Genomic DNA, 11,337 nt, shown 5'->3' on the forward strand with positions numbered 1-11,337 from the left:
TCCGTGACGATACTTCAGGCTCGTCTGCCCTATCCGACGGCGCAGCAGACGGAGGCGTTTCGCTCTCCATCATCTTCGGACGAAGATCCCCCGAAGACGAACTCATCTGAGAAGTCTGCATATCCGAACTGTAAAGCAAAATTTTTGGTTATCCACAGAAACACAAATAGGGGTATTTTCTTATTAATGAACTCCCCTTTTCCTACTCACGGCTCGCTGGAGGGCTGATTCTTTAAAGATGATTGTATGTCCGGGTTCTCCCCGGATGCAGGACCCTCCGGTGAAGATTTCTTCCCCCGCTTAGGGGCTTTGGCCTCCGGGTCTTCGGAGGCGGTCCTCTTCTCCCCCTGGAAGGAGGGATTTTTTATCCCCCCTCTTCGGGCACCCCCTTGGGTGAGGTAATAGCTCTTCTATTTTCCCCATCGCCCCCTTCTACGGGCGCGACCTCCAACATTCTGACCAGCACGGGCTCCGGTGCGGTCTCTGGGAGGGGATCCGGACACCTTATCAGCTTTGATCACGCTACCCACTCCTGATGAAGAATAATGGGTTAGGAGGCGAATTTTAGAAAAGCAAATAAACAGAATGTCCGGACTCTGAGCTACTTACCTGAGTATCCGGGCGATTGCAGCTTAGGCCAGCGTCCTCGGTCAATTCCGGACACGCCACCTGCGGTCCGAAGAATAACTTGTACATCTCCACGGGTGTCATACCCATGAAGTGTTGGAGAATTCGTGGTCCCTCCGAATTGAACTCCCATAAGCGGAGAGGACGGCGTTTGCAGGGCAGAAGACGCCTGATTAGCATGACCTGCATCACCACAACCAGATTGATCTCCCTCGCCTGGAGGTCTCGAATCCGGCCCTGCAATAAGGGCACGTCTTCGGACGGCCCCCAATTGAGCCCTTGGTTGACCCACGACATCAACCGGCGTGGAGGTCCCGGGCGGAATGAAGGCGGCGGCTTTTGCTTGCTGCCCTTCGGAGCGGAGATATAGAACCACTCCTGCTGCCACAAGCCGAGCTCCTCTTGGAAGGAGCCCTCGGGCCACGGGGCATCGGCCCTCCTGCTTATGGCCGCCCCGCCGCACTCCGCTTGACGCCCCCCGATCATCTTCGGCTCCACATTGAAGGTCTTCAGCCACAGGCCGAAGTGGGTGGTGACGCGGAGGAAGGCTTCGCAGACGATAATGAATGCGGAGATATGGAGGATGGACTCCGGAGCCAAGTCGTGAAAATCCAGCCCGTAGTAGAACATGAGCCCTCTCACGAAGGGGTCCGTCAAGAATCCTAAACCCCGACGGAGGTGGGATGTGAAGACGACGTACTCACCGGGCTCGGGAGTGGGTACGGCCTGCCCTTGGGCGGGCAACCTGTGCGAAATCTCGTAAGACAGGTACTTGGCCTCACGCAGCTTTAGCACGTCCTCCTCCGTGACGGAGGAGGGCATCCACCGACCTTGAAGGTCGGAGCCGGACATTGTTGAAGGTCCGAAGCACTCGAATCTGGGGCTCTGGGTGTTGGAACTTGGACCAAGGAGAGGATTCGATGGAAGGTTGAAGAAAAGAAATGAGCCTTGGTCCTCTTATAAAGGGGGAAAATACCAAGAGCCGTCTTCGTGACCGTTCGGAATTCACCTTCGATAGAGGAGGCATGGCGACGGGCGCGGTTGGGTTACCCACGTCCGTATTGATGAAAATCCCGGAATAAGGGGAACACGATCTCTGCTTTGACAAGACGTGCCAAGGAAACCGCTTTGCTAAACGTGACGAGGTGGTATAATAAAAAACGATTCAAGTAAAGGCTTGGTAGTGGCGTGACGACATGCCGCAAAATACGTCAACAGATTGGACTTGTGGACCTTTTATTCTCTCTACAGTGGAATGTGGAATTTATTTTGCAGAGCCGGACACTATCCTGGTGTTCATGATCTTCTCTGGATTATTCAAAGGAGGAACCCGCCTTGCAATGCCGAACATTATGCGCGCCGGACTTATCGTCATTGAAGCCTGGTTCAGGGGCTACTGAGGGAGTCCTGGACTAGGGGGTGTCCGGACAGCCGAACTATCATCGTCCGCCGGACTCCAAGACTACGAAGATACAAGATTAAAGACTCCGTCCCGTGTCCGGATGGGACTTTCCTTGGCATGGAAGGCAAGCTTGGCGATACGGATATGTAGATCTCCTACCATTGTAACCGACTCTGTGTAACCCTAGCCTTCTCCGGTGTCTATATAAACCGGAGGGCTTTAGTCTGTAGGACACAACATACATTACAACAATCATACCATAGGCTAGCTTTAGGGTTTAGCCTCCTTGATCTCGTGGTAGATCCACTCTTGTACTACCCATATCATCAATATTAATCAAGCAGGACGTAGGGTTTTACCGCCATCGAGAGGGCCCGAACCTGGGTAAAACATCGTGTCCCTTGTCTCCTGTTACCATCCGCCTAGACGCACAGTTCGGGACCCCCTACCCGAGATCCGCCGGTTTTGACACCGACACCCTTGCTCATAGCAGCGAATTCATCCTTGGCAGTGTGCTTTCATAGAGCAACCGGATTACCTGGGGCGGTATATGCAGTGCCAGTAACAACAACATCATCATCTTTGGCCGGGCTTGATGGATTGTCATTCTTAACAGGGCTTGGTGCTTTGGCAGCAGGGCTCGGCGGTCTATTAACTGGGCTTGGCGGATCAGCAGTTGAATCCCGCTGCGCAGCAATTGGACTGGGAGGGGCATGAGGATGTGATGTATCAACATGTACATCAGGTTCAACTTCTGGCGGATTAGCATCATCGCCTGGGTTTTGAGGAGCAGAGCTGTCTATGGCAATCTCAGGATTTTCGCCATCATTCTCTGGGGTCTTCTCCGGATCAACATCATCAGTAGGGTCGCTGGTCTTGGCTTTCTTACTTAATCAGGCCTTGGCACTACAACATCAAAAGTTAGAATATGATAAACCGACACATGAAGAAACAAGTTAAGGAACAATGTACTTACCCAGCGACGGTCTTGAGAGGAGGCAGCTGAGTGGTTGATGAACCGCCGGACGAGTTGGAAGATGCCTAATAATTCGGGTCAGACAGATTGAGTGGGCATCGGAAGAAACCGTTCAAAGGATAAAGTTTTTCAGGAGAACAAGTCACCTCTGGACGATGTTTCAGGGTTGGTGTATCTGCTAAACCAGATGAAGTGATTTGCTGACCACTATGCCGGGTTGTGCGACGCTCTGCAGCTTGCTGTGTCTTCAAAGAAAATTTTGTATCCAAATGAGCAAGGGGGTGAGATTTTTTTACTTTCCGGACTATACGGCGAACTCTTTGAACCGGTACAAGATCTGAATCGAAAGAAAGAGTAATTACCTCAACATGGTCTGCATGGCTGGCCTCAACATCATCCTGGGAATAATCATTGTCAATAAGATGTATGAAAAAGGAACCAAGTGAGTCAAGTTCTACCTCTGCGTCTGATTCCTGATCTTCTGGCGGATCAGAAGACTCGGTGGTTTTCTTCTTGGCAATTTTCTTGGTGACCTTGCTCTTTGCATGAGGAGCCCTGGCCGGTTTAGTCCGCTTCCAGAAGGAGCTGTTAGCCTAAAAGTAAAGCAAGAAAAGGTTAGTACATAGTTAATGCGGAGGCAAGTCAGTAAGTATTAAGAAGAACTTTACCGCTGGCGGTTTATTGGAGACGCAAAAAGGTGGCAACCCGGTTTGGCTGCATGCAGAGATCGTCTCATCAAGCATTTTCTTCACAGATTCAGTAACTTCAAGATCGGTCATTACTACTTCATGATATCGTTGAGGGTCTTTGACGTTGCCAGTATTGCATCAATCCGGGGCGGCGGCTTAAATGAAAAATGCCCCAAGAAACCCAGCAGCGGACAAGATCAATGCTAGTCAAACTGTTGACCATGAGAGCCCGGAGCTTGGCGAGTTGAGGTGCAAAGCTTTTCCGTTCCGTGGCGGATAAGCATAAAGGTAATGGGTGACCATTGCTAAGCCTGTGAGGGCGATAACCCGGCAAAGGATTTTCTCCGTCAGGGGTAGTGTTCCGGCAATAAAACCAAGTCTGGTTCCAATCTTTAGGATGGATATGATGTTTTGCATGGGGGAAATCAACTTCTTTCCTTTTCTGAATTGAAACGCCACCAAGCTCTCTGTTGGGACCATCCGAGAATTCCGTACGGCGGTACAAATGAAAAAAATCCCGGAACAACTCCACAGATGGTTCTTCTTGAAGGTAGACTTCATAGAATACTTGAAAGTTGCATATATTGGACACGGAGTTCGATCCAATATCTTGTGGATGGAGTTGGAAGCTTGCGAGGACATCCCAGAAAAAATTTGATCCGGGCGGGCTGAATTCCCGGTCAAACACTACTAGAAAAACCCCTACTAATGGCGCACCTAGTATGGCTATTAATGGCGCATCTGTGGTGCGCCATTAATAGCACGCCATTAGTAATTTTTACTAATGGCGCACCACCTGGTGCGCCATGTATACCCAGGTGCTTTGGCATACTAATGGCGCACCACCTCTGGATGCGCCATTAGTAACCGTGGCATACTAATGGCGCACTGCCCAGTGATGCGCCATTAGTATGCACTGTAATACTAATGGCGCACTGTCATGTGATGCGCCATTAGTATGAATATTAGGTTTTTTTTATTTTTTTATTTTTTGTTTTTTGCACAGGTTACAAAATGTATAATTTGACAAAATATAGACAGCACACATCAACAACAGATTCATCAAATACAATAGAAGATTAGTCTTTGAATACAATTCATCATATTAGTCTCCGAATACAATTCATCATATTAGTCTCCGAATTGAAAAGACCGAACAAAGATAGAACATTATATTACAAGTCTCGAGACCGCGAGTAGCGAGTCTGTCTTCACATTACAAGTCGATATCGATCATCTAAACTACCATCACATAGAAGAGAGTTGCGGTCATCACGATGAGCATCATCACGATGAAACTCGTCTTCATCCGGTTCCTCCAACGCTCCCTCCCCTCTCCCGCTAGATAGCGGGCATATCTAGATTCAGCCTCGGCCCTAGTGGTGTACCCTTTGTAACCGTTATCGCTGAATCGGTGAACCTGTCTCCGACACTCCTCCCAGTCATCGTAGACTCCGGGAACCTTACCCTTGTACACGACATACGTCAGCATCGCTATGCACTAGCCAAACGAAACGTTAGTACCAATTCACAGACAATACATAAGCAATATATAAGTATGCAACAGAACGATCGGAAGAGAAAAGCAAGACATTAATAGCATCGATTACATCTAAGTTGAACGACTCTCGAAACCAAAGAGACATACTACAAGTTCATTAAAGTTTAATTACAACATGAGCCAATCGATGTTTCAGAACTAGACAACTCGACTCAAGGGACCGGAGCGTGGATGAAGCCGCCGTCTATCGTGGGAGTCATGAAAGAACGGGCGTTGTCATCCTGCATTTGTAGCATTGTGTCGATGTCACTGTTGGACGGTTGATTTCTGAGGTAGAACTGCCCCGAGGTATGAAGGACATCTTGATGGATGATTTCCGCAAACTCCGACTGGATGCGAAAGAATTCTTGTCGGAGGTCCGCGTCCTGGATTGCCGACACGCTCGCGGCCCAATCTTTGAGTTTACTCGGTAGCACAAGTTGATGATGGTCCCGTACGATCGCCCGCATGTGATGGATGGCGTAGTAGGCACCCTTCTGACCGCCAGGCGGCTGCTTGACGCAGCAGAACATCGTATTGTGGGAGAACACGTGCTTGCCGTACTTACGAATAGGCCTGGTGAAGGTGCCTCCAGATTGGGCGTAGCCGGGGAGAACATCATCAAGAACCTTCTTGACATTTGTGTAGTCTACGTTCGACTGACGGTCCGGGTCGAAATACGTGGCCATGGAATATTTGGGGCTTAGGAGGATGAGCGTGCAACGCGTGTCACTGCAGAAAACACGGAATGTTAAAAGAAAAACGATCGAAATGTAAGAATTCATATGTTACGGGCCGGTTGAGGGGAGGACTTACTCGGGAAAGTAAGGCACGAGGAAGTTATCCTTATCTTGGTTTGCCAGAATGACGCCTTCGAGGTAAGAACTCGCGACTTGCCGGTCCCCAGCGCTGCCCAAGATCTTGGCACGCATGTAGAAGGGGTCGACTATCACGATGTCCGGGGTCTTGTCGCGAATGATCCGCATCTCCATACTCAGCGAAAATAGCCGAACGAAGGTGTAGTGCAGCGGATGAAGGTTCAACATAGCATGGATGTCATCAAAACGCAGGACGATCGTACGCCCGATGGAGTTATCCACAAAGCCCTTGCCCTCTGGCACCTTGGCCGCAAAAACCGGGTATGCCACATCCTTCTCTCTGAGACGCCGCTTCTCCAAAGCAAGAACACTGTCATGCAGACTCCGCATAGCACCGGTTGCAGCATTGAGCATATTTATCGGTAGCATCGCCCTACCCGCCACATGCACCCTCCTCGAGATATCCTGCGATGAAGGTGGCCCGTCCTGAGCACGGATCGTACTCGGTGTCGGCTGGCTCGCACCCTTCTTAGTCTTTCTTTTGCGTGCCTTCTTCTTCTCCTATAATGGGACCGAGTTCTGCTCACAGACCGCCTTCTTGAGTGTGTTGGGCCTGATAATATTTCGCACCTCGCCTATCTGAGGCTCGGTGAAGTCGGCAGCTGGAGGCGTCTCCTGAGAGCTGAACGCCAGACGGCGCCTGTTGCAACTTGGCTTCTCCGCGGTACGAGCTAGATCGCACACATCTTTTGTTGGGTTTGGTTCTTGAGAAGGAGGTCCCATGAAGTCGCCATCGTACCCATGCTCGGCAAAGTACTGATCGACATTGCCAAATGTATCATCATCGTCGTCGTCGTCGTTCTGATCCTGTGCCATATGCATGTTTGGATCCAGTGGCATAGGGATGTCCGGCACCGTTACGGCGGTCTTGCCATGGGGCCGACTTGGCGCCGGCAGGACTGGCGGTGTTGTCTTTGGGGTGGTGTCCCCCGCCCCCAAACGAATTTGGCTCTTCGGCCAAAGCAGGGGCCAGCTCAGGCAGGCGCTGAGGGTCATCACGTCTTCATCGTCGGCCCCGACGGGTCGAATTGGAGGTAACAAGTCGTCGCAGCCTGGCAGCACCCGAACCAGTTGAACCCTAAACAAGTTGGGTGGCATCTGGGTACCGTGGAACAAGGGGTTGCCCGGTTGAACGATTTTGCCCTTGGCGACATCGACCAACTCGTTGTTCACGAAGTGGAGGAGAGTGCACGGAACGTCGACGGCGCCCTGCAAAAACATGTAGGGCGTCAGGGATGCCCAGTCAAAGGCAAGGATATGAAGTCCTCGGCCGAGAGAGGCTTAATTAGTTACCGTGATGATGGCGTCGAGCTCGGCTAATGTCGAGGCACCACCAATGGCGGGCGTGTAGTTGACGGAGGGGCCGCTTGCTGAAGAGGTGCCGGCCGGCGTACACCCGGGTGCATTAAGCTCCCGTGCCGGTGTCGGAGACACCAATGCCGCCTCCGCCGGAGGCACCAATGGCCCCGCCATCGCATTATGCGAGTTGCTGGCCGTGAAGCTAGGAATCGGGGGCGGCCCCTGTTGGCCGCCCGCAATCCACGCACTCAACCCCGAGATCAAGGTAGGCACAAGGGCGGTGATCGTCGCTCCGAGTCGTTGTTCCACTTGCTCTTGGACAATCTCCGGAATCCGCGCCACCTGTGCCTTGAGTTCTTGAACCTCTCGCTCCTGGCTTTCCGAGCTGGTCTTTTTCTCCTTCCGCACACCAGCGGTATAGTATGACCCCCATTTTGTCGACAAGCCTTTGCCGGCCACACGACCAGCTGACGTCGGCTTACTGAGCTTATCCTTGTTCTTCATTACATTCAACCCCCTATTTAGAGTGGTGTCCCAAGGGTTGCTCTTAGTCGACCCCGTGCTACTGCTTTCAGTCGCCTGCGGAAGGAATGTGAACCATTTAGAAATTTGGCTTCATTAATTAGAATGCAACCATATGGAGCTAATTACGCGGGGGTGTATTCCTTACCAGAACAAGCTCAAGCTGCCTGGTCTTCGGATCCATGGTAAGCTCCTTTGTTTTCGGGTCCTTCTTGTACCGGGCCCTAACAAAGTTCCTGGTCTGCTTGTCACCGTATGTATCGAAGAGGGGCGGTAGGCCTTGCTCGGCACGGTCCGCCTCCTCCTTGTCCCATATAGGCTCTGCCACTCTGTAACCGCCGGGACCGAGTGTGTGTTCCCCTATGTTCAGCTCCCGCATTTGTTTCCCCCACTCACTTGATTGGGAGCTTGCGGTGCTCGAGCAATTGATCTTGAAGTCGTTGTAGTCATCTTCAGTGATCGAAGGATTTTTCTCCTTGATCTTCTGATAACTCTCACCTTTCTCGATCATTCTCTTCACATTGCTATTCCAAGTAGACAGGGCCTTGCTCATCTTCGTGAGGGCAGCATTGTTCGCTTTATTCCCTTTGAGGCTTGTGTTTTCAAATTCAGCGGGGAACTTGTATCGTTCGTGCAGCTTCGTGAAGAGGAGGTTGCGCAAATTCCCTCGGTCAGGATGCCTCAGGTTCTCGGTGTTGATCGAGACGGTGCTCCGGACAATGCACCCGAGCTGAAGCGAGTACCCCTTGACTATTCGTTCGGGCGCCGTTGGATTCCCGTTGGAGTCCACTTCAGTAACTTCCTCCTTGAGGGTTTTGAGCACGATCGGGCGCCGGTCCTTCCGTTGCCTCTTCGGTTGGCTGCCATCTGTGCGTGCGCCGCCATCATCAGTGGTGGCATCCTCGGCGGCACCATCAGTGGTGGCATCAGTGTGGTCATCCTCGGCGGCACCATCCGTGGTCTCAGGATCGGTGGGGAAGGCGGCGGCCTCATACAAGTGAGGTTGTTCCTCCATCTCCTGGGACAGCTCCCAGAATGCCTTGCCGCCCGAACCCCCGGCCTCATCGTTGTGGGCCATGTTTCTCTCTAAATAGAAACAAAGTTTGGTCAAAAAGTTGGTTATAGTCAAGGAACAAGATCATGGTCTCATCATTTAGGGTTTGTCGACACCGAGGCATCCTAAAATCTAAGCTTTTATCATTGAGGGTTTTTCGACGCCAAGGCACCCTAAAAGCCTAACCTTTCATCATTTCGGTTTTTATCGACACCGAGGCACCCTAAAAGCCATGCATTAGTCACAAGTACGCCGGGGCACTTGATCCTACTTAATAACTACTAAGATACCCCGGCCCATGCATTAGTCACAAGTACCCCATATGTCCTATTTTTAGCAAAGTCATGCTAAAATTCACGGAAAATTTCAGCATGACCTTTACTGAAAATAGGACATATGGAGTACCCGAATTTGCCGGAATGGAAGTTAATCGACATTCCGGCAAACTCAAGGGCCTCTCAGGGTACCTGCAAAATCATTATCCCAGGTGGACATGGATGCAATGTCACATGTCACATGGATCCCACACCCACAGGAGCTGGTGAAGCTTCATGTGTATTTCACGAAAACCAGCCTGACTAAAGAGCTTTATGTAGAAAACAAATCACTCCACCAGCTCACACAGGATCATCCCTCTAAGCAATTACTCAAAATGGGCACTAGCAGCAAAATGAACATTTTACAATCTGAACTTTTTTTTGTCATCTATGTGCTCATTTAACTTTGATCCAAATAGTATCAAAGTTCTTAGCAAGTAAGTAATACATGCCTGCTTGGCTAATTAGCAAGTAAGTAACCCTTACATTATCAAAGCTTGCCAGTTTCTGAAATCAATTACTGACAGGGAATAGCACAGGCACACAGCAAACCTATAACTTAATGATGGTTATTAGGGAAGACAGGAAATGAGGATGGACAGAACCATATGTTTGGGAAATGCAAATAGAAGTAGTGCTATGAGAGTAATTTTTTTTCAATTTTCATTGATGTTTCAAATTAGATCGGTGCACATGTGGCTGCAATTTCTATTGGTCATCCAAGATGGGTGTTCATAGTAAAGTACTATATAGTGGCACTAACATAACCAAGGATTGCTTTAAAAAAACAAAAACCAAGAATCACCTTCCACGTGGCTTCTTCTCTTTAGCCTGGCTTCCTTCTGCAAAGTGGGCAAATACTTCTGTCTGCTGCAGTAGGTACTTCAGTCGCCCTTTCCCTTCTTGTTCTGTGATCAAAACCACGATGAGAATGCAATACACACCAAAGAATATCATATACAAGAATTGCATAAATTAAAAAAGGTCAGACCCACACTATCTATTCTTTCTTCATGGCAGAATATCATATACAAGCACGAATTTTGTTCACATTTATATAGCAACAAATATTTATACACTCACATAGCAGCACTAAGTATATTGCACTTAGAAGAAGATTTGCTTTTACATCCCACCCAACTTAACAATCTAGTAGAGTTGTGATTTATTAATATTGTCTTTCCTTGTCGAGCACAGCACTGGCTCGCTGACCCTTTTCTACCTCCACCATGTGCTAACCTTGCTCGTGCGGCGAAATAGCTGTTAGTAAGATCCTAGCTCTCTCTTTTCTTAGAAATAATAAATCGCCAAGCAGGAATGAAAAGATTATTTGATTGAAGAAACCACCATGGCAGCAAATAACTGAACCTTCACTCTGTTTTAACTGAAAATATATTTGAAAAAAAAAACTTTTACACGTGTGAAAATCTTCTCTACAGGTGGAAGAACACATCAAACACAGTGCAAAAACTAAACCCTTGCACTCTGTCAAAACTAGAAGAAAATGAACATATATTCCTATACAGTGCAAAAACTAAATATATGCCCATATTTAAGTCCGAACGTTACGTTCTTTTAATTGAAGAAACTAAACATTTGATCATATTCAGTGCAGAAACAGAGTTTATAATATTTTGAAGTGGACAAACTGAAGATTGCCTTTTTTAAGTGCAAAAACTGAAGATACATGCTACGTTATTGTGCAAAACGTTTACATTAACTCTGTGTAAGTGCAAGTGATGAAAATCTGCTCTCCTTATCAGAAAAAACTGAATACATGCCCTGTTTATCTGAAGAATTGAATGAACATTAACCCCGAAGCATTTTCTTGACTAAACTGTGCTCGTAATCCAATTTATGGCCTAATCTACTCAGATTTTACTCAATGACCATGTGCCCAGAGAAAAGGGGAAGAACAGAAGAGGAGGAAGAGCGTACCACGTCTGTAGTCTGGCTAAACTGTCGCCGGTGACGGTGGAGACGAGGCTGGCTGACCGACCCGGCGGGGCAGCGGCGTCGGGGCGGGGTCGAGG

This window comes from Triticum dicoccoides, chromosome 2B (genome assembly GCF_002162155.2).
Source record: "Triticum dicoccoides isolate Atlit2015 ecotype Zavitan chromosome 2B, WEW_v2.0, whole genome shotgun sequence".
NCBI lineage: Eukaryota > Viridiplantae > Streptophyta > Magnoliopsida > Poales > Poaceae > Triticum > Triticum dicoccoides.